The sequence below is a fragment of the Coffea eugenioides genome, chromosome 1 (assembly GCF_003713205.1).
Source record: "Coffea eugenioides isolate CCC68of chromosome 1, Ceug_1.0, whole genome shotgun sequence".
Classification (NCBI taxonomy): domain Eukaryota; kingdom Viridiplantae; phylum Streptophyta; class Magnoliopsida; order Gentianales; family Rubiaceae; genus Coffea; species Coffea eugenioides.
In genome coordinates this window covers 5,273,042-5,298,467 of record NC_040035.1, presented here as the reverse complement: position 1 = coordinate 5,298,467, position 25,426 = coordinate 5,273,042, and positions in this window count along the sequence as shown.

Genomic DNA, 25,426 nt, shown 5'->3' with positions numbered 1-25,426 from the left:
CAAACGACTCTGAATCAGATGGGACTTTTGCACACTTTGTTTACAAGATCTCACGAGATATTTTAGCTAGAAAATAGTCTCCAAAGCTAGATTTGTTCTCCAAGTGGTGTGAATTCCTTGTGAGCATTTCTCTTGTGGTTGAAAGTTTCATTAGTGTAGCTTTGTTGAGGGTTATCTGAGTGATTGTAAAACTTCTTAGCTTGACTAACTGTGGCTTAGGGCAAGGAGGAAGTGGTCCCTCCATTGTACATCTAGTTGATCATCTTTCATCAAAGAGAAGTTGCTCAACCTAGTGATTGGTCTTCAAGTTTGAGGAAAGCTTGGTAGACAATCGGTTTGATATTCTATCTTATTCTTTTTTTTTTAATAAAATTATCATTGCTTATCTATACTTGTTTTTCGAATCAATATTGCTCTCTTCTTCTAATCTATTTGATTGATCATTACTAGAAAAGAAGGTAAATTTTTATTAAGCAAAAATTGCATAAATTTGATTAATATTTTAATCAACCTAATTTACCCCCCCTCTTAGGTTGTCTTTGGGCCTTACATGCCCTTTGTGTTTACCTAATTTTTCAGCCATTTTGGCTTCATTATTTTTCTCATTCAAGCCCAAGTTCATACACAACACAAATGCATTCAATAGCTGTTCCATAGGCTCAACACAATATAAGAACATAAATCAACAAATAACAAATGCGGAAATGAAGTTTACAAAAGACAGATTTGACGGGTGTTTTGCGGAAAGAGCACATCTGAGGCTACGCTTATCGGATTAGTGTCCAACTTATACCATTTCGAAGATAAGACACAGGGATACAATGTTCATGAAGAACACTTAGTCTAATTTCCAGTGGTACCTGGTCAAATTCCCAATTTACAGAGCCAACTTCCAACTATACGGCTAATTAACCATACTGCACTAGAATGGTCATATCTCAGTCTACCAAGGTCCGTTTAAGACGTTCTTGGTGGCGTTGAAAATCTGAGACAGAGTAATAAAACTTTCATGTTTTGGAAAATGGCTAAATATGTACGGATTATAGTGAATAAATACAGCCAAATAGACTGAACTGTCTACGCGGAACACTGGAATTTAACCTAGGGCAGCGAGGGTATTTTGGTCTTTTCACAGGCTACGTTGCTCCGATTGAATTGAAATTTTGTAGGAACCTATAAAATACCATTCTACACAACTTTAATTTTTTATGACAAGCCTAATTCGGCCTCTAACATGATGCAATAAAACCGGACAGAATGGGCTTAAATTTTTCCAGAAATCTGGAATTTTTTATTCCAATGATAACTTTCTTCATTTCTTGCTTCACTTGCTACCAAAACCCCCTATACAATCTTGGATACAACATATATTAACCATACATCAAGTTTGACAGAAATTCATCAAACCCTAATTCATATATCCACAAGGAAAAACAACACCCAAGACATGATAACAACCATTATTCACCACAAATTTGAGATGCTAAGCTAATTTAAACAAGATTAAGAGTAAAAATTGGAGATATCACCATCCTTACCTTGCTTGGTGTTTACTAAGGGCAACCCTAGCTTTTCCCTTCAAAAATTCACCAACACCTCACTAAATCAACACTCAAAGATAACTTTAATCGGTTTACTTTCTTTGTTTCCTCACTTTGTAGCTCAAATTCAAGATGAAGGAAGATGGGTTTTGCTCTCTCTTTTCCCCTCTCTTGTCTCGGCCACCAGCAGAAATAATGAAGAAGAAAGATCAAAATTGGGGATAGAAAGGTTGGACTCTTGGTTGGTCAAGAAACCCTTACGTGGCGACAAGTGGCGCCACCGCCACCACTCTTTTTTTTTCTCTTTCTTTTCTTTGCATTTGGTCCACATTTTCGGTCAAGACTAGCTGGCCATGAGAGGGATATTTTTCTCAAATATTAATGAGCTCATGTGGTAAGAAAGTGGTGGTCAAGTGGTGCGTTCAATCGGTAGTGCGCGGTGCCCGGCGGTTCGCGCCGTTTTTCCTTAAATCACACATACTAGGGTTTTTACTTCCTATTCACTAACTTTTTATCATTACTCCTAATCACATGTTATTTCTCACCTAAAAGTCACTTTTAATCACCAAATTTGATCCTTGCTCCGTACCGAAAAATCATCCGGCAAAAAATCGTGAAAACCCTAGTTTGCTCCAATCCTGAAAACGAAAAGTGAAACCCTACTTTCTTGGTCCATCTGCACTTATTGTGAAACGATTGGGTAGTAGGGCTATAATAAATGAATTATTTCCAAATAAAAGGGCAATTTTGAGAAAAATATATGGAATTTGTGAGTCCTCACACTTTATTCGGAAAATTTTAAAAATAATTTTTATGAGTAAATATGGTTTTTAAATAATTTTTTTAGGTTAAGTTGTATATACCAGGTTTAATTTATCAGGTGTTAAGAGATAATTAGAAGTTACCTAGATGGATTATCATTGGAGAGACAAAAGAATAGCTTTGCATTAAAGAAGGGTGACAAGTGTCACCTTGTGAATTAATCTTGACTTTGACTACTATTCATTAACTTTACCAACTAACCAAAATTGACCCAAAATCATCTTCATTTCAAGCTTCTTGTGGCCGGCCATCTCAAGAGGAAAAGAAAAGAAAACTCTCACCTTGCTTGCTTTCAATCTTGCTCAACCTAGCAAATCAACCGATTAAACTTGGAATTCCTCCATAAAAACCCTTAGTTTAGTAGTAGTGAGGTTGGTTGTGAAGTGGTTTGGAAGAAAGTGGTTCTAAATTGGCTCCTTTCTTGAGTTGGTAAGGTGAGTAGCTAAGGAACCTCTCTTTTGTTCTCAATAATGTTTAATTAGTGGTTTGTGGTAGTCATAGAGGTGATTTTGTGTAAGATTTTGTGCCTTTCGGTGGAGATTGGTGAATTTTTATATTTATTCTTGATTTTTCTGTTTTTATATGTTTAATATTGTGTGACCATGGATGATGGCTTGGGATAGTCTAGAATGAAGCTATAGTACGTAAATTGTAGCTAATTGCGAAAAATTTCCACTTTGTGCAGAAAATTCCAGATTAGGGTTTCAATTAACCCTGTTCTGCCCGGTACTGTTTGGATAGGAAGAAGGCCGAATTAGCCTTAGGTTAAAACATGAAAGTTATAGGAAATAATGTTTTATAGTTTCCTGTAAACGTTTAGCCCAATCCGAGCTCAGTAGCCTGTGAAAAGATGGAAATACCCAGACTGCCCTAGGTAGGAGTTCGGCGGTCAGGGTTGGCAGTTCACCCAAACTGACCGCAACCGTTCTCCCTGATGCGTACTGAGTTTGATTTTGGCCAAAACATGAAAGTTGTAGTGCTATGTCTTAACTTTGTAACGGCCCTAGAAACGCCCCAATTGGACTTCGGTAGCCTGAGTTATGATCATTTAACCATAATGCGGTTAGCTAACCTGTTTGTGCGATTCTGGTTTGGTACATTGAAATTTTGACCTAACTACACTACGAACTGGACTGAATGGTATTCATCAAAGTTGTATCCCTTTATCTTAGCTTCGAAACGGTGTAAATTTCACCTCAATCTGATAAGTGCAGCTTCGGTTGTGTTCATTCCGCTAAGCAACGTCAAATCTGCCTTTTGTTTTCCAGCCTAAACTTCATTTCCGCACATGTCCTTGCTTGATTTTACACTTATACGTTCTATTTGGTCTTACTCTAGTAGTTTGTAGATTTGGTTTATGACTCGTACTCGAGTCTCATTGTGTTTTATTGTATGTTTTAGGACGTGCCGGTGACGCGGAGCGCTCGTTGGGCAGAAATTTGTGATTTCACTTTGTGTTTGCTTGGTAAGTGTACTACTCACGTGATTGTTGCTACATGGCTTGGTTATACTTGAAATTTATGACTTGAATGCTTATGTATATGGATGAAATTGTTTGAGACAAGGGTGTACTTTATCACTCTCGCGCTCTATGGCTGATGTGACTGTTTACTGCATTAATTGAATTCTACTTGAACATACTTGAACTGGGGTCATTTGGACAAGTCTCCAACGACCATTACTGTTATCATTGAGCTCAACCCCATTGGTGGTCAATTGAATCGAGCCTGTGACAGCCCCACCTCACCCTAAGGCGAACCAAAGGGTTCGACGGACCGCCTGCCCAGCTCTCGCCAGGACTACGGAGTTGATTCACACAAACCCAACATAGTACGCGCGATAGGATCCAAAGAAAATGAAAAAAAATTGAAAACTATATATATTTACATTGGAGTCTTGAACAAATAACATACAGTGCAATCCGTGGTATTCATACTACACAAAATACAATTATCGCTTCGTTTTTCAAAAAAACAAGTACAAGTAGGGTTTCCAATCATTGAGGAGCTATACCAAATATCTAACTAGCTCAACTTGTGACAGCCCCACCTCACCCTAAGGCGAACCAAAGGGTTCAGCGGACCGCCTGCCTAACTCTCGCCAGGACTAACGGTTCAGCTTAGAGCGATCTAATACGTCCGGAACATACAAACGCGCGAACGAAAATGGAGTCGGCCATGAATAGTAACCGACACGTCAAAATCCAACCAAGCATCAATCAAATATATATACATCTTGAAATTAAGCATATACAATCCAAAGTGGCATACAAAAGTATTCAAAAGTTGATACATATACGGTTTACCAAATCAAAAGAGAAACGGACCCAAAAGTACATTTAGGGTTTCAATCAATGAGTTATACAAAAGATATGTCCATCTAGCTCAATTCGGCAACCAACTATCAAATGCAGTCCAAAAGGATTTATTTTCCTGTAAGGAAAACAAAAGGAACAGAAAGGGGTGAGCTTGCGCTCAATGAGGTACCAGACAGATAGCAGTAAAATCATGGCATTTCACATTTAACAAATCAGGTACATATGCCAGATGTCAAGTAAAGGAACCAGTGATTCAAATAGGGAGGATACGGGTGGCTCTCAGGAGCCAAATTCCCATTTGCGTCACCGAAACTTGATCGAAATAATAGTTGACACTCCGTCAACGTTACAGAAGTAACCATTACCGTAGACTCCACTTTCTTCGATTCCTTCCACCTCACATACTCCCACCGGACCCGAAATCCAATCAGATCAGAAATGGTAATACTCGAGTATACCGGAATCAAGGGTCTCAATACCCAAAGATCCCAAAACAGACTACCGTGGTTCGTTATCTAATCGACCAGGCCCTTGCCGGCCCGACTCGAGTAACTGGCCACAGGTGTTGAGCTCAGAGGTCACAGAAAGGTCGTTGGATACAAGCTTCCAAACGACGTCAGAACAGATACAGATACAGATACAGATAACAGATTCAGATTCACACCAAAATTGGCATATGAACAGACAAGAGAACGAGTGTGATAAAGTACACCCTCGTCTCAAACAGAATAAACAGATAGTACAGTCATTCAGATCACAGATTGCAAGTGCATAAATCAAGTTAAGTAACAAATAAGGGGAGTGGTACACTCACCGGTGTCAATACAGATACCTCAAAAGTTTTTGCCCAAAAGAGAGCTTTAATCACTAAGAAACCCTAAAATAATCAAAGTAAACCAATTGAAGGTTTCACATCCAAAATCGAGTAAACGGAATGCACAAGTGAGGCTCGACTACACGTCGTATGCCTCGCCAAATAATTATTAACGCAAGGGTGCAAAACATGATTTTTGGGAACGAAAAGGTAACTTGAAGACCTAGGCTCAAACAACCCAAAAGCCCTTCATTTCTACAAAAAGGCAATTCAAACTTAAAGGAACCAAACGGCCTAGAAAATTGGACAGCACTTCCCCTAAATTTGCTTACTTTTCCATCCGTCATGGCTTCATTATTTTCCTCAACCAATCCCAAAGTTACACACAAAATAAGTTCATTCAATAGCCATTCAGTAAGCTCCAAGTAGTACAAGTACAATGCAAGCTAGGGAAAAGTCCGGAAATGAAAGTCAAGCCCTAAGATATTCAAATAAGCACGATAAGACTCGATTACAAGTCATAAACCAATTCCAAATACCACAAAAATAGGGCTCCATAAGCATACATAAGCATTAGAGGAAACCAGAAAAATCCGGAAATAGAGTTAAGCGTTAACCCAAAAAAAATAGTTTTTGACATCATTTTGCGGTTTTGGTACCAATGGCACTACGATTATTGGATGAAGGTACAAGACCCACCGTTTCGAAGCTAAGAGATAGGGCTACAATGTTGAAGAAGGTCACTCTGTCCAGTTTCGAGTGTAACCAGGTTAAAAATGCAAGATACTACACCAGAACCGGAAAAATAGATTCACAGAACGCATTCTGGTTCAAACATCATAAGTCAGCCTACCTAAGTCCAAATCCAGAAATTCCAAAGCCATCCGAAAGATAAGATACAAGGATACATTTTATCAGAAGACCTAAACAACCAATTCGGAAGTGTTATTCTTGGTTTTGATGATCACAATGTACTTTGAAATGTTTATCTAACTCTCTTCAAATATAAGTGTTTTTGCCTATCAAAGAATCAGGTACGAATATGTCAAGAAATGAATATCAACCAAAAGAAGAAGCAAAAACAGGACACTCATATCGGACGTCCGAAGAAATCTGTCGGACGTCCGAAAGGATGAAGAACATCAAGAAGGAAATACTGTCGGACGCTCGTAAGGAAGCATCGGACGTCCTGAAGGATCGGATGCATGCTTCGGACGCACATCAATCTCATCGGACGTCCTAAAAATTCCACAAAGCTTTGATAGCTCTCTGGACGACGTTCGGACACAGAAGCTCGGACGATAAAATCCCATCGGACGTCCGAACAAAAACTTGACTGATTTACGGATGATGGGATCGGACGATGACTAAGCTGTAGGACGTCCGACATCCCCAACGGCTAGCTGACTCTTCATCTGCCTTCTATCCGTTGGAAGCATTAATGAAGCCCATTTTAGGTCCCCTTCAAATACAAACGACTCTGAACAAGACAAGGACTTTTGCACACTTTGTTTACAAGATCTAAAGAGATATTTTAGTTAGAAAATAGTCTCCAAAGCAAGATTTGTTCTCCAAGTGGTGTGAATTTCTTGTGAGCATTTCTTTTGTGATTGAAAGTTTCTTTAGTGTAGCTTTGTTGAGGGTTATCTGAGTGATTGTAAAACTTCTTAGCTTGACTAAGTGTGGCTTAGGGCAAGGAGGAAGTGCTCCCTCCATTGTACATCTAGTTGATCATCTTTCATCAAAGAGAAGTTGCTCAACCTAGTGATTGGTCTTCAAGTTTGAGGAAAGCTTGGTAGACAATCGGTTTGATATTCTATCTTATTCTTTTTGTTTAATAAAATTCTCATTGCTTATCTATACTTGTTTTTCGAATCAATATTGCTCTCTTCTTCTAATCTACTTGATTGATCATTACTAGAAAAGAAGGTAAATTTTTATTAAGCAAAAATTGCATAAATTTGATTAAGATTTTAATCAACCTAATTCACCCCCCCTCTTAGGTTGTCTTTGGGCCTTACAATTGGTATCAGAGCTTGGTCTCCTAGAGATTAAGCTCAAACGGCTTGGAGTAAAGATGACAACCAGTCATGCTATGTTTGTTGAGGGGCAATCTGTTACTAGGCCTCCCATGTTCAGTGGCTCCAATTATATTAGCTGGAAAGAAAGGATGATTATCTTTTTGCAATCTATTGATATTGAGCTATGGTTTATTATGAGTGAAGGACCGCATGAAGCTAACTTTCTTGATGCAGATACAGGTTTGCTTCGGCCAAAAACGAGAGCTGAAATGAATGCTCAAGATAGGACTAATCTTACATTAAATGCCAAAGCCATGAATGTTCTTTATAGTGCCTTAGATTCAAATGAATCAATTAGAGTAAAAGGCTGTAAATCGGCCAAAGAAATGTGGGATAAGCTAAGAGAAATCCATGAGGGTGGTGACAACGTGAGAGAACAGAAAAAGGCTATCTTGGTCACAAAATATGAATCATTTAAAATTGAACCTCTTGAGGATATTGACAAAATGTATTGCAGGTTCAATGACTTGATCAAAGATCTCAAGGTGTTGGGCAAAGAGTACACCTTGGGAGAGAAGAACAGGAAAATTCTCAATGCATTGGGCAAAGAATGGGAAAATAAAGTGACTGCAATAGAGGAGGCTAAGGATTTAAATTCTGTGCCAATTGAATCTCTCATTAACTCACTAACCTCTTATGAGTTGAAACTGAAATCTAAAGTGCAGGAGGAAGAGGATGCTAGAGCAAAGAGAAATATTGCTCTAAAGACTACTCAAAGTGAAGATGATCCAGCACACTTGGATGATGAAGACTCGGATGGTGATGATAATGATCTTGCTCTCATCACAAGAGGCTTCAAGAGAATCTTGAATAAAAGAAAGTTTAGAAGGGGAGGACCTAGCAATCAATTTCAGAATTTTTCATCAAATGCAAGGAACAAAGGAAAACAAGAATTCAACAAGAAGCAAGTGGACAAATGTTATGAATGTGGACAGCCTGGACACTATGCAAACGAATGCCCCATGAAGAAAATGAAAGATGGGAAAGCTGATCGAAAGCCAAGATTCAACAACTTCCAGATTACTTGGAATGAATGCAACTCCGAAGGGGAAGTTGAAGAAGAGGAAGAATCAGCTCAAATGGCCTTCATGGCTATTGGAGATAATGAGGTAACTTCCATACACTCTCAATCTGATAGTGATGATGATCTTGAATCCTTTGTTGAAAAATTGCATAATGCCTTGAAGGAATCTTATGATAAAAACAAGCAGCTAAAACAGAAAATTGCTTTTCTCATTCATGAAAATACAAGTCTTCTTCAACAAAATAAATAACTAAAGACTGACAATGATTGTCTTGTAAGAGCAGGATTTAATGTTCAAAATGAGCTTGATAGAAAGACAAATATTTGTAATATGCTGAAGGAAAGACATGGTGATTTGAAGAAAAGAATGGACAACTTGGATGAGACTTTGAAAGCAAGAAAACAAGATTTTCTCAAAAAGAACATGTCATCTACCTTTCTTACTGCTCATCAAAGAACATTAGCACGCAACAAAAATGCACATGGTTTCACAACATATAGAAGAAGTGGATTGAGATATGTCAAACCAGTACATGTTAAGGAATCTTCCATTATGTGTGATTTTTGTTGTCAAAAAGGGCATTTGAAAGGAGATTGCTATGTGAAAAGAAATCTGAACAAAGGGATGAAATGCATGTGGTTAGTGAGATATATTGCTAACTATTGTGGACCCAAAAATTAAAAAGGGTACCAAACATTTTCTCTTTTCAGGAAAAGGCTCAAACAAGTCCAAATGGTTTATTGATAGCGGCTGCTCAAGGCATATGACCGGTGATCCCTCTTTGTTCATAAAGCTAAAATCAAAATCAAGTGGAAAGGTGACATTCGGTGATGATGTGAAAGCTAAGACAATTGGAATAGGTGATGTTGGTAAGGATGGTGAAACTTTTGTTCATAATGTGCTCTTAGTTGATAACTTAGGTTATAACTTGCTTAGTGTTAGTCAATTGTGTGATAAAGACTTGAATGTGTTGTTGTAAGAAATAAAGCCAGATTAGTTGCTAAAGGATATGCACAAGAAGAAGGAATTGATTTTGATGAAACATTTGCTCCCGTAGCGAGATTAGAATCTATTAGAATGCTTCTTGCTTTTGCTTGTTTCAAAGGTTTCAAATTGTTTCAAATGGATGTTAAAAGTGCCTTTTTAAATGGTTTTATTGATCAAGAAGTATATGTTGATCAACCCCCCGGTTTTGAAAATACAAAATTTTCAAGTCATGTGTTTAAACTATCTAAAGCTTTATATGGTTTAAAACAGGCTCCAAGAGCTTGGTATGAAAGATTAAGTGGTTTCTTGATTGAAAATGGTTTTAAAAGAGGTATTGTGGACACCACACTTTTTACTAAGCAAGTGTTAAATGACCTTCTTATTGTGCAAATATATGTTGATGATATTATTTTTGGTGCTACTAATGAGTATCTATGCAAGGATTTTTCCACCACTATGCAAAGTGAATTTGAAATGAGTATGATAGGAGAATTAAATTTCTTCCTTGGATTTCAAATACATCAAGCTCTTGAGGTAATTTTTATAAATCAAGCAAAATATACCAAGGAATTGCTGAAAAAGTTTGGCATGGAGGACTCAAAGCAAGTTGGAACTCCAATGTGCATTTCTACAAAACTTGACAAAGATGAAGAAGGTAATCATGTGGATGAAAAGCACTATAGAGGTATGATCGGAAGCTTACTCTATTTAACCGCAAGTAGACCTGATATTATGTTTGTTGTTTGCTTGTGTGCTAGATTTCAATCTTGTCCAAAAGAATCACATTTAAATGCTGTTAAAAGAATTTTTAGGTATTTGAAAGGTACATTAGACTATGCTCTCTGGTATGCTAGATCTTGTGAATTTACTTTATATGGATATTCAGATGCGGATTTTGGTGGTTGTCGTGTGGACAGAAAAAGTACTAGTGGAACTTGTTACTTCCTTGGTAATTGCTTAGTTTCTTGGTTTACCAAAAAGCAAAATGCAATATCTCTGTCTACAACCGAAGCGGAATATATTGCCGCTAGTGCATGTTGTGCTCAACTTTTATGGATGAAGCATACCTTGAATGATTTTGGATTGTTATATGACTGCATGCCTATATTCTGTGATAATACTAGTGCTATTAATTTGACCAAAAATCCAATTCAACATTCTAGGACAAAGCATATAGATATAAAGCACCACTTTATTTGTGATCTTGTTCAAAAAGGTGAAATTTGTGTAAATTATGTTTGTTCTAAAGATCAATTTGCTGATATTTTTACCAAAGCTTTGCCATTAGATCAATTTATTCATCTAAGATCAAAATTAGGGTTAATCGAAAAATCATCTTAAATTTTTCATAGCCTTCGGACGTCCGAAAGAGGATGAACGGACGTCCAATGACGTTCTTCAGCTATTTTCCCAGAATGCACCTGTTCGGATGAAACTGTCGGACGCACGACTTCGTTCGGACGTCCGACAGTACAACGGCTCATTTTTTAAAAGTAACTTTCTTAGTCATTTGCTTCAAACTCTTTTTCTTCTATTTCCTCTCGGACGAAAACCCTTTCATCTCTCGCCCTCAAATTCATACCATTCTGAAGCTCTCATTCCTAAATTGACTCAAACAAAACCTTTCCTGATTGATTGCGATTCAATTCTCCTGATCATTTCACCGAATCACATAACATTTCGTAAATTCTCAAATTTCCCTCATAACCGCTCTGTCAAATCTTGTTCAAGGCCTTTTTGTCCCAAAAATTCTGTGTCATTCACTTCCATACTACTGTGTGCATCATTTGCATCCTTCATTCCACACATTTCGCACAATGGTGAATCTAAGAGGAGGCAAGGTCACTGCCGGACGCAAACACCCACTCAGGGATGAGGATGATGATCTTCCTACCGTCAAACGATCATCCAAATGCTTCAAGAGAGGAGCTGTAAAGGGTCGAATGTCACAGCCTACACCACAACCCACTCCTAAGCCTGAATTTGGACAGGGAACCTCATCTCAACCGCCTCCAAAATCAACCACACTCCCTACATTCTTTGATGATGCTGCAAAAGACAAACACTCCTGGATATCCCAGAAAGGTGTCATTCCTCAACGCACTATAAATTCTTCTGAATTTCGCCAAATAGGTTTAGAATCCATTCTGAGTCTGTTTGCTTTCCAGAAATGGTCACATCTCATTTCTATGCCCAATGTTTATTACCCTGAAATGCTGTATCAATTCTTTGCTAATCTTAGGAAAGGCACTGACCAAACTGAGATTATGTCCAGGGTTAATGGGGTAGACTTGGTCTTTGATTCTGAAATTGTGAATGATATTTTAAAAACTACTATTGAACCTGGATGCAAGAGTAAAATTGCAAATTTCTTTTCCTATGAAGAGCATCCTACTGCTGATAATCATTTTGATGGGGCTAAGATGTTGACTTATTTTAAATGAAGTTTTTCTGCCCCTGCTGATGCTAAACTGAATGATCTTGCCCCTGTGAATCTAATTGCTTTTTCAATCATTTCAAACCTGCTTGTGCCTACTGATGGCCATAGAACAGATGCAAACAAAATGAAGTTGTATCTCTTTTACTGTTTTCGAGAAAAGATTCGTATTGATTTTGATTTTGTCATGTGCAAGTTCTTACTTCGCTATGCCACTGATTCTCGCAGAAAATTATCTTGTGGAAAATTTCTTCAAAAGATTTTTGAGTTTTACAAAGTACCAATTCTTGGTGTTTGCCCTAAAGAAGCATCTTCTTATGCCTTTACCAAAGGATATTTTGAAAGGAAAAATCTTGTCTTTAAGGATAATCTATGGGCTTATAAGGGGGCATCATCCAGTGAACCTAGGTCTAAGGCTGCACATGATCCACTACACAATCCTTCATCTATTGCACTCACTCCCATTCATCCCAGGAAGTCTGCCACTATGGCATCTTCCTCCTCCAATGATGAAGTGATTGAGCTCCTTCGTGAACTCAAACAGCATGTTCTTCTTCTAGAACATGGTCTAATGTTCACCATGTCCTCTGAGCATCAAACAGCCTACCTAGACAAAAAGAACCTTCTTTTTCCCCCACCTGTGGTTGAGGAAGTTTCACATGGCAAAGAGCCTCGTCCCACTGATCCAAGTTCATCAATTCCAGACCCGAACTCATCAACTCCTGTGACTCCTCATGGCCCTTCCACATCAGATAAAGGCAAGGCACCAGTTGAAGAAGCTGCTGAAGATGATGAAGAAACTGAAGAGTAGGACCTCTCCCAATATCAGCTTTCTCGAAGTACACCTGGATCCACCTAGTTCACCATAGGGACATTTGCATTTTGTTTGACTATTTCATGTGTTTTTTAGTGTTTGTGGTGTTCAACAATGGATATGTAGATATAATGCTTATGTTTATGTTATGTTCGGTTAGTACTTTTTCATGGATGATTATGGCTGTAATGGTTATGGATATGTGGATGGATTTTAAGTATGTTGAATGATGAATGTGTGGATGTGATGAATGTTTTTTGGTTATCCGTGACATATGTGATTGATTGGCCTTTTGTGATGACAAAAAGGGGGAGAGGACTGGATTGGATTGATTGATGATTTAATTGAAATTGAATTGGCTTGATGGATTGAATTGGTAAAATGTTGGATGTTGGCTGCTTAATGGTTATGTTTTTGGATAATTGATTAATTCGGTTGGATAGCCAAGTGAGGGGGAGTTTTTCAAATTTTTGCTCTATGATTCACTAAGTAAGGGGGAGTTTTTGTCAATTGAGAAAGGGGGAGCTTATTTTGCAATCATCAAATCGCATTTCAAACCGTTGTTTTGTCATCATCAAAAAGGGGGAGAATGTTATTCTTGGTTTTGATGATCACAATGTACTTTGAAATGTTTATCTAACTCTCTTCAAATATAAGTGTTTTTGCCTATCAAAGAATCAGGTACGAATATGTCAAGAAATGAATATCAACCAAAAGAAGAAGCAAAAACAGGACACTCATATCGGACGTCCGAAGGAATCTGTCGGACGTCCGAAAGGATGAAGAACATCAAGAAGGAAATACTGTCGGACGCTCGTAAGGAAGCATCGGACGTCCTGAAGGATCGGACGCATGCTTCGGACGCACATCAATCTCATCGGACGTCCTAAAAATTCCACAAAGCTTTGATAGCTCTCTGGACGACGTTCGGACACAGAAGCTCGGACGATAAAATCCCATCGGACGTCCGAACAAAAACTTGACTGATTTACGGACGATAGGATCGGACGATGACTAAGCTGTAGGACGTCCGACATCCCCAACGGCTAGCTGACTCTTCATCTGCCTTCTATCCGTTGGAAGCATTAATGAAGCCCATTTTAGGTCCCCTTCAAATACAAACGACTCTGAACAAGACAAGGACTTTTGCACACTTTGTTTACAAGATCTAAAGAGATATTTTAGTTAGAAAATAGTCTCCAAAGCAAGATTTGTTCTCCAAGTGGTGTGAATTTCTTGTGAGCATTTCTTTTGTGATTGAAAGTTTCTTTAGTGTAGCTTTGTTGAGGGTTATCTGAGTGATTGTAAAACTTCTTAGCTTGACTAAGTGTGGCTTAGGGCAAGGAGGAAGTGCTCCCACCATTGTACATCTAGTTGATCATCTTTCATCAAAGAGAAGTTGCTCAACCTAGTGATTGGTCTTCAAGTTTGAGGAAAGCTTGGTAGACAATCGGTTTGATATTCTATCTTATTCTTTTTTGTTTAATAAAATTCTCATTGCTTATCTATACTTGTTTTTCGAATCAATATTTCTCTCTTCTTCTAATCTACTTGATTGATCATTACTAGAAAAGAAGGTAAATTTTTATTAAGCAAAAAATTTCATAAATTTGATTAAGATTTTAATCAACCTAATTCACTCCCCCTCTTAGGTTGTATTTGGGCCTTACAGGAAGTATTCCCAACCAAATTAACCAATTACAGACGAAACTATCAAATTCGGGTAAAACCAGGGTAGCAAGGGTAATTCCGTCTTTTCTCAAGATACACTACTCCGATTGACCTGAAATTTTGCAGGCATCTCTAAAATATCATTCCCTACAACTTTCATGTTTTAACCCAAGGCCAATTCGGCCTCTAACTATGAGCTACTGTGCCGGGCAGAATGTACAATCATAAAACCCTAACTTTCCAAATTTCTTCCAAAACAGAAATTGCTTGCAATTAACCACTTTTTCCACCTTCTAGCTTCCTTAAATATCATTTCCAATCATCATACATGACCACATAATCATATTCATATGAAAACAGAAAAATCCCCAATAATTACAAAACTTCACCAATTCAACCAAAAATCAAGATATAATCCATTAAAGTGCATCTTATACTACCACCAATCATGAATTAAGCATCATTAGAGGGAGGAGAGGGGTCCTTCACAACTTACCTTAGCAACACAAGAGAGAGAGAGCAACTAGTCACTTTAGCCTTCCAAACAACTCCACAAAACACCTCACTATCACTCCCTTAAGGGTTTCTATGGAACAAAAACAAAATTCAATGGTTGATTTGGTAGATTGGAGCAAGATTGAAGCAAAACTTGGAGAGCTTTTCCCTTTATTTTTTTCTTGAAGTGGCCGGCCAAAGAGAAGAAGAAAATGGTGAAATTTTGGTAATTTTTGTGATTTATTTGGTCAAATGGAAAAAGGTGAATAGTGGTCTTCAAGTCCAACCAATCACTAAGTGACACTTGTCACTTTATTTAATGCATCCCTATCTTTTTGTTTCCTCTCACACCAATCCAAATAGCACCCTCTAATTATCTTTTAACACCCGGTAAATTAATTCCAGTATCCAAAACTTAACCTAATTGGCCGAATTTTTTCAAATTTTCCTCACTAGCGGGTCCCACGTCCGATATATACTCTTAATTTCTCAAAAACTAACCGATACTAGAAAAATAATTTAAAACCTATATTTACTCATAAAATTTATTTTTAAAATTTTTGAATAAAGAAAATGAGGAAAAACGTGCAATTAAAAGAAATTAAAACCTAGAAATTAAGAAAATTACGGGTCCTCACACAACTCATGCTTCAAGGTCACAGTTCCAAAAAGTGGTTCCCTGTAAGGAAAATAAAGGTAACAGAAAGGGGTGAGCTTACGCTCAATGAGGTACCAAACATATAGGGGTAAAATCATGACCTTTCACGTTGAATCAATCAGATACATATACCAGATATAAAGGAAAGCATTTAAACACCGTGGTTCAAAGGGAAAGGATACGGGTGGCTCTCAGGAGCCAGCTTTCAATTTGCAGTACTTGATCCGAACCCGTTGACTCTCCGTCAACGTAAATAGAACCAACATATCCGTAGACCCCAATTTTCACCAATTTCCGTCCACCAAACATACCCCTACCGGGCCCGAACACCATACAGTACAGAAATGGTAATACTCGAGTATACCGGAATCAAGAGTCTCAATACCCAAAGATTCCCAGAACAGACTACTGTGGTTCGTTATCTGATCGACCAGGCCCTTGCCGGCCTGACTTGAGTCACTAGCCACAGGTGTTGAGCTCAGAGGTCACAGAAAGGTCGTTGGATACCAGCTTCCAAATGACGTCCGAACAGATTTAGATACAGTTAACAGATTATGCACAGTAAATAGGCATATGGACAGACAAGAGAGCGAGTGTGATAAAGTACACCCTCGTCTCAAACAGAATAAACAGATAGTACAGTCATTCAGATCACAGATTGCAAGTGCATAAATCAAGTTAAGTAACAAATAAGGGAAGTGGTACACTCACCGGTTTCAGTACAGATACTTCAAAAGTTTTTGCCCAAAATAGAGCTTTAATCACCAAGAAACCCTAAAATAACCAAGGTGAAACAATTATGGTTCCCACTTTCACGAATCCAGTACACGAAATGCATAAAGAAGACTCAATTATAAGTCGTGTGCCTGATCAAATTAGCTACCAGTGCAAAGAAATAACAATGTGATTTTGGAGTAAAAGGTAGCGGTTGGTATCAAAGACATGAACAACCCTAAAACCCTTCGCTCAAGTCACAAGTAAATCCAACTAGCCATCAAGTAAAATTTCGGGCAGCATATCCCTTGTGTTTACCTATTTTCCAGCCATTAATGGCTTCATTATTTTCCTCAAATCAGTCCCAACATCTCATACAAAATAATCTCATTTTCAAAATCCGTTCACTAGGCTTAAAGTCATATAAATACAAAAATCAAGCTAGAAACATTTCCGGAAATGAAATCTAAGTTGCGAAACAAAAGGCAGATTCGCCGCTACATAGCGTAAATGACCTAACCGAAACTACGCTCATTGGATTGAAGTTAAAGTTATACCGTTTCGAAGCTAAGATAGAGGGCTATAACTTTGATGAAGACTACTTAGTCCAGTTTCTAGTGCAACCAGGTCAAAAATTCAATATACTAAACTAGAACCGCAAAAACAGGTTAACAAACCGCATTCTGGTTAACGAACCGTAATTCAGGCTACCTAAGTCAAAATCAAGTGATTCCAAACCCATAAAAAAGCTAAGACACCAGGCTACATTTCTTAAGAAGGCGTCAATAACCAAATCAGAAGTATTCCCAACCAAATTAACCAATTACAGAAGCAATTCTCAAGTTCGGGTAGAAACAGGGCAGCAGGGGTATTTCAGTCTTTTCATATGCTACGCTACTCCGATTGGCCTGAAATTTTGTAGGCATCTATAAAATATCATTTCTTACAACTTTCATGTTTTAATCCAAGGATAATTCGGCCTTTAACTTTGATGAACAGTACCAGGCAGAAAGGGGGTAATCGAAACCCTAACTTCTGAAATTTCCGTTCAATGCGGAAATTTTCTGCAATTAACCACAATTTACACCTTCTAACTTCATTCAAGATCATTTCCAATCATCATCCATGGCCACAACATATGAATCATATTAAAACAGAAAAATCATGAATAATTATAAAACTTCACCAAATTCAACCAAAATTATGATATAATCCACAAAATCACCTCTTAGGCTACCACAAGTCATTAATTAAACATCATTAGATAGAGGAGAGGGGTTCCTTCACTACTCACCTTAGTAACCAAAGAAAAGAGACCACTTAGCACCTTAAGCTTCCAAACAACTTCACTAATCACCTCATAACCACTCACTTTAGGGTTTTTATGGAGTAAAAGCAAGATTAAACGATTGAGTTGTTGGATTTGAGCAAGATTGAAGCAAGAACTTGGAGAGTTTTTCCTTTCTTTTGCTTGGAGAGAGCCGGCCACAATAAGCTTGGAAATGAAGAGTTTTGGTCAATTTTTGGGTTTATTTAGTAAAATGGTAAAAAGGTGAATAGTAGTCAAAATGCAAGATTGAATCATATGGTGACACTTGTCACCCTATTTAATGCATGCATATCACTTTGTTTCCTCTCACACCAATCCACTTGGTAACCTCTAATTATCTCTTAGCACCCGATAATTTAAACCCGGTATCCAAAACTTAACCTAGTTGGCCGAATTTTACCGAACTTTCTGCACTAGCGGGTCCCACGTCCGGTATACGCTCTTAATTTCTCAAAAACTAACCGATACTAGAAAAATCATCTAAAACTATATTTACTCATAAAAATTATCTAGAAAGTTTTCTAATAAAGAAAATGCTGAAAAGCGTGCAATTAAATAAAATGAAGTCTAGAAAATAAGAAAATCCACGGGTTCTCACATAGCCGGCAAGGGCTTGGTCGAGAAAATTGACAAGCCATGGGGACTGTTTATGTGGAATCCTTGGGTATGAGACTCTTGATTCCGGTATACTCGAGTATTACCATTTCTGAACTGATTGGAGTTCGGGCCCGGTAGGGGTATGTGAGGTGGAAGAAATCGGTGAAAGCGGAGTCTACGGTATCGATTACTCCTTAAGCGTTGACGGAGGGTCAACGGGGCGTGATCAAGTACGGCAAGCAGGGATAAGGGCTCTTGAGAGCCGACCGTATCCTTTTAAATATCTTTATTGAAACGTGATGCGAATTGACTCATTTATTGGATGTGTTTGGATTGAATAGCTTTGTGCTTATGTGAACTTTGTTACTTGGGTGATGGTACCTCATTGGGCGAAAGCTCACTCCATTAAATTTTATTTTCCTTACAGGGAACCACTTTTGGGGACTATGATGTTTTGAAGTACGAGTTGAGCTAGTTTTAATATATTTTTGTAAAGCTCCTCGATAGTTGGAAAACCCTAAATGTATTTTGATCTAATTATCTTCCTTTTGTTTTGTAAATTACAAACGTATGTGTATAACACTGTTTAACCCTGTTCATGTATCCTATTTGGTTTGAAAATGTTTTCCCGAGTTATATGACATGGCACCCACTATTCATTGACGGTTTTGATTTTCGTGTTGCTATTTTGCAATTTTGAATGGATTGAGCGCGCTATTACCTTCCGGAACGTTTTAGAACGTATTTAACTGCCTCGTCAGTCCTGGCGAGAGTTGGGCAGGCAGTCTGCTGACCCCTTTGGTACGCCTTAGGGGAAAGTGGGGCTGTCACAGGTGGTATCAGAGCCTAGGTTTGAATCAGCCTGGGCGTGTTAGAGATGCTCGACTTGAGGATTACATTTGATTATTTCTTTAAGAGTATTTAAGTTTAACTACGCTTTTGGTGTAGGATGGACGGACATAGTGGGTCTAGTGGTAGCGCTACTGGTGAGCGATCCCGCGGAGTACTTCCGATATTAAGTACCAGATCCGGCCGAGTGGGGCCGTCATACGTTGGAGTCCGGCTAACCGCCTTCGACTTTGTGAGTGCCACCACACCTATGCCTACCCCAACACAGTCGTGTTAGCCATGGTAGAGGAAAGGAAGGAGTAGGTGAATGATAACGCTAGGCTTGAGGCTGAAGTAAACCAACTGAGGGAAGCCAACAAGAGGCAAGCTGAGCGAATCAAAGAGCTTGAGTACGACGTGGTTGAGGGCCAGGATAGAGTAGACGACCTTTGTGCCCAACTTGGGGAGGCGCGTGAGCGCATGGTCAAGAGGGCTAGGAAAGTGAGGGTTAGAGCCGAGTCGATCTTGCACATTTACGATGATTTTCTCGAGGAGGAGAGCGACGAGGCTTCATGTACGGGAGGCGGGGTTGGAGGTGAACCCGCCCAGTTGGGAGGGTCCACTAGTCCGAAGACGGACTAAGCCATTACCTTAGGTTATTTTGGATGGTTTTGTCTACCGTATATAGGAGGGATAGGGAATGGTAGACTGGGGAAAGAACTCCAGTTAGTCATTTTCGGTACGTTTGGACTAGCCATGTATATATTACTTTTGCTGATGCCGTTCCCTTATGGACTATCTTTGTTTGTACTTGACTAACTGTTAATATGTGACTTGTTTGACTTCATTTTGTATGTATAAATGCTTTATTGTGAAAAGCCTTTGGTTCCTTACTTACATGTATTGTTATATATTTTTTTTATATAGCTACGTTTACTTAGATAGATTAGACTTCATGGAAGGGACACGTAGTGGTCGGGGACGTGGACGCGAGAGTAGGCAACCCACGTCGGAAAGGGGCGCTGGGGAAACCTCATCTGGACCAGACCCTGAACCTAGGATTGACCCTAATGTCCAAATAGCTGCTGCTATGCAACAAATGACTAATTTACTAGCCCAAGTGGTGCATCAACAGGGTCAAAACCCTAACCCCAACCCTGGGAACCCTGGCAATCACGTGGAGAGTAAGGACAGGGCTCTCGAGAGATTTTAGAAGTTTGCCCCACCAAAGTTCATTGGGGGGGTCCGATCCAGATGTAGCCGAAAGGTGGCTGGAGAAGATGGTGGATATCTTTGCTGCCCTGCATCACACCGAAGAGAGGCAGGTGACCTTTACCGTTTTCCAGCTAGAAGGGGCGGCCCGTTCCTGGTGGAATGTTATTCGGCAAAAGTGGGAATGGGAGCAAACACCCAGGACCTGGGTGAACTTTATGCGAGAATTCAACGCAAAATTCTTCCCTCCTCTAGTTCAGGAACGGAAGGAAGATGAATTTATTCGGCTTCGTCAGGGGGCCCAGTCCGTAGCAGAGTATGAGAGCCAGTTCACCAGCCTATCCAAATTTGCCCCCGAGCTAATCATGACCGAACAACGGTGGATAAGGTGCTTTATCCAGGGTCTGAACGTGGAAATACAAAAGGACCTCACGGTGGCCCAAATTAATGCTTTTAGTGAGGTTGTGGAGAAAGCCCAGCGGGTGGAAAGCGCTAGGCTACAAGTAAGAAACTTCCAGGCAAAGAAGCGAGGCTTTCCTGGGAGCAGTTCCGGGTAGCGGGATAAGAGTGCCCCTCCGAAGTACGGACGGGAGCCGGAGGTGGAAGGCAGTCGGGCGCAGGTAGAGGAGCTCCATCTAGGGGTGGCCCAGCTGGAAGAAGCCAGGGAGGAAGTTTCCAGCGAGGTTCGGGTTCGGAGTCCCGTGGACCTTGTGGGTATTGCGGAAAGCCAAACCATACTGAGGACAACTGCTGGAAGAAGGAGAGAAAGTGTCTGCGTTGCGAAAGCGCAGACCATCAACTTGCCACTTGCCCAATCCTAAAACAATATGGAAAGGGAAGTCAACCACCGCCAAAGACCAATGCTGGATCAGTTAAGGGAGACGAGACGAAACCCAAGGTCGCGGCTCGAGTGTACTTGTTAGAGCCACAGCAGGTCCCAGAATCTTCCAAGGTCGTAGAAGGTACGATCCCTGTATTCCACCGCTTTGCAAAGGTCTTAGTAGATCCCGGTGCCACCCATTCCTTCGTTAACCCTAATTTCATGTGTGGCATTGATATAAAACCTGCTAGTTTACCTTACGACCTAGAAGTTAGTACGCCTACGGGGGATCATTGTTTGATTACTAGCCTAGTTTATAAAGACTGTGAGGTTTGGGTAGGAGAGAGGAGATTATTGGGAGATTTGATAAGCTTGTCCATTAAGGGGTATGACGTGATCTTGGGCATGGACTGGTCCGCCAGGTATAATGCCCAACTAGATTGTAAGAAGAAAGTGGTAGAGTTTCGCATTTCTGGTTAGACAACCTTAAGGTTAGATATAAGGGGCAGGTTAGCCTCATCCGCCTTAATCTCGAGCATCCGGGCTAGGAAACTGCTAAGTAGAGGGGCGCAAGGGTTCCTAGCCTTTCTGATCAATACCCCCACCGTTAAAGTAAAGGTAGAGGACGTGCACATAGTAAAGGAATATCTGGATGTGTTTCCTGATGAGTTAGTAGCTCTACCTCTGGAAAAAGAGATCGAATTCCAAATCGACCTGTTACTGGGAACGTCGCCCATCTCGAAAACCCCATATCGAATGGCCCCTGCGGAACTTAAGGAGCTGAAATTGCAGTTACAAGACCTTTTGGAGCGGGGGTTCATCCAAGAGAGTGGGTCTCCTTGGGGAGCCCCTGTACTGTTTGTGAAGAAGAAAGACGGGAGTCTGCGGATGTGTATAGACTATCGGGGGCTAAACAATGTGACGATTAAAAATAAGTATCCACTGCCCCATATTGATGAGTTGTTCGACTAGTTGCAAGTAGCAGTGGTCTTCTCGAAATTAGATTTTTGACAGGGGTATTACCATTTGTTGATTAGGAAAGAGGATATTTCGAAAACTGCTTTCAATTCAAGATATGGACACTACGAATTCGCAGTTATGCCCTTTGGACTGACCAATGCCCCTGCCGCCTTCATGGATCTAATGCATAGGGTTTTTAAGCCGTACTTGGACCGATTTGTCGTTGTTTTCATTAATGACATCTTGGTCCACTCCAAGACTCGTGAGGAGCATGAACACTACTTAAGAATTGTTCTGCAAAGCCTAGGAGAGCATCGGTTATACGCCAAGTTCAGTAAGTGCGAGTTTTGGCTGGAGAAAATTTCTTTCTTAGGGCACGTAATTTCCCAAGAGGGTATCTCGGTTGACCCAGCGAAAATAGAGGCGGTGACCAATTGGAAACAGCCAGAAAACCCCACGGAGATTCGTAGTTTTCTAGGGTTTGCGGGGTATTACCGACGTTTCATTAAAGACTTTTCCAAACTAGCCGGTCCTTTAACCGACTTGACAAAGAAACAGGGTTGGTTTGTGTGGGATGCCATATGCGACGCGAGTTTTCATGAGCTAAAGAAAAGGTTAACTATGGCACTAGTTCTAGTCTTGCCTAACGGAGTAGACGGGTTTGCCGTTTATACCGACGCATCGCGGGAAGGTCTGGGGTATGTGCTGATGCAGAACCGGAATGTGATATCTTTTGCCTCTAGAAAGTTGAAACCCCACAAGCAGAACTACCCAACCCACGATCTTCAGTTAGCCGCGGTTTGTTTTCGCTCTGAAAAAGTGGAGACACTACCTGTACGGGGTGACCTTCGAGGTTTACTCAGACCACAAGAGCCTTAGGTACCTCTTTTCACAAAAGGAATTGAATATGAGGCAGCGACGGTGGATGGAATTTCTGGAGGATTACGACTGTACTATCAACTACCATCCTGGAAAGACGAACGTGGTGGCTGATGCCTTAAGTCGCAAGGCTCAAGTAGCAGGGTTAATGATCAAAGAGTAGGATTTGTTAGAATCCATTTGCGAGTGGAAACCCTGCCTTAGGAGTCATAATGTGACAGCCCCACCTTCCCCTAAGGCGAACCAAAGAGGTTAGCGGACTGCCTGCTCAGCTCTCGCCAGGACTAACGGTGCAGTTAAACACGATCTAAAACGTTCCGGGAGAATAAAAGCGCGCTCAAACAAGTCAAAATCGTAAAATAGCCAAACGAAAATCAAAACCGTCGATGAATAGTGGGTGCCATGTCATACAACTCGAAAAAACATTTTCAAACCAAATAGGACACATAAACAGGGTTAAACAGTGTTATACACATACGTTTGTAATTTACAAAACAAAAGGGAGATAATTGGATCAAAATACATTTAGGGTTTTTCCAACTATCGAGGAGCTTTACAAAATATATTAAAACTAGCTCAACTCGTGCTTCAAAACATCATAGTCCCCAAAAGTGGTTCCCTGTAAGGAAAACAAAGGCAACAGAAAGGGGTGAGCTTACGCTGAATGAGGTACCAAACATATATGGGTAAAATCATGGCCTTTCACGTGTAACCAATCAGATACATATACCAGATATAAAGGAAAGCATTTAGACACAGTGATTCAAAAGGAAGGATACAGATGGCTCTCAGGAGCCAGATTTTCATCTGCAGTACTTGATTCGAACCCGTTGACTCTCCGTCAACGTACATAGAACCAACATATCCGTAGACCCCACTTTACACCAATTTCCGTCCACCAAACATACCCCTACCGGGCCCGAACGCTGAACAGAACAGAAGTGGTAATACTCGAGTATACCGGAATTAAGGGTCTCAATACCCAAAGATTCCTGAAACAGACTACCGTGGTTCGTTATCTAATCGACCAGGCCCTTGCCGGCCCGACTTGAGTAACTAGCCACAGGTGTTGAGTTCAGAGGTCACAGAAAGGTCGTTGGATACCAGTCTCCAAACGACGTCCGAACAGACTCAGATACAGATAATATATTCAGATACAGATAACAGATTACATATAGTCAAGAGGCATGCAGACAGACAAGAGAACGAGTATGATAAAGTACACCCTCGTCTCAAACAATTAAACAGATAGTACAATCATTCAGATCACAGATTGCAAGTGCAGAAATCAAGTTAAGCAACAAGTGAGGGGAGTGGTACACTCACCGGTTCAAGTACAGATACTTCAAAAGTTTTCACTTCAGATTGGCTTTAATCGCCAAGAAACCCTAAAATCATCAAAGTAAACCAATTGAAGGTTTCACATCCAAAATCGAGTAAACGGAATGCACAAGTGAGGCTCGACTACATGTCGTACGCCTTTCCATGTTAAGTACTAGTACAAGTACTAGTACAAAAGAATAAAATATGACTTTTGAGCAAAAAGGATAATAGTTGGTCCTAGGGTTACAAACAACTCCTAAAACCCATCATTTTTACCAAGATCAACTCAACTTGAAAGAATCGCGTAGCCCTAAAATTTTGGGCAGCATGCCCTCTGTATTTACCTATTTTTCCAGCCACTTATGGCTTCATTATTTTCCTCAATCAACCCCAAAGTCATACGTAATATAAATTCATCACAACAGCCGTTCAATAGGCTCAAAGTCATTCAAGTACAAAATTTAGCTAGGAAAATGACCGGAAATGAAAGTTAAGCCCTAAAACCCAAAAATAGTTTTGACATCGTTTAGCGTATTGGACACAACTAGCACTAAAATTATCGGATGGAGGTGCAATATACACCGTTTCGAAGCTAACAGAAAGGGATACAATATTGAAGAAGGCCACTCAGTCCATTTTGTAGTGTAACTAAGTCAAAATTGCAATGTACCAAACCAGAACCGCATAAACAGGTTAGCAAACCGCATTCTGGTTAAACAACCATAATTCAGGCTACCAAAGTCCAATTCAAGTGATTCCAAAGCCATCCGAAAGCTAAGATACCAGGATATATTTCTTAAGACATCGACAACCAAATCAGTAATATTCCTGGTCAAAACAACTAATTACAGAAGCTGATTAGCATGTTCGGGTAGAAACAGGGCAGTAGGGGTATTTCAGTCTTTTCACAGGGTACGTCGCTCTGATTGGCCTGAAATTTTGTAGGCATCTAAAAACTATCATTCCCTACAACTTTCATGTTTTAACCCAAGGCTAATTCGGCCTCTAACAATGAGGAAAAGTACCAGGCAGAATGGTTGAATTGAAACCCTAATTTCCAGAATTTCCTTTCAATGCGGAAATTTTCCGCAATTAGCCACA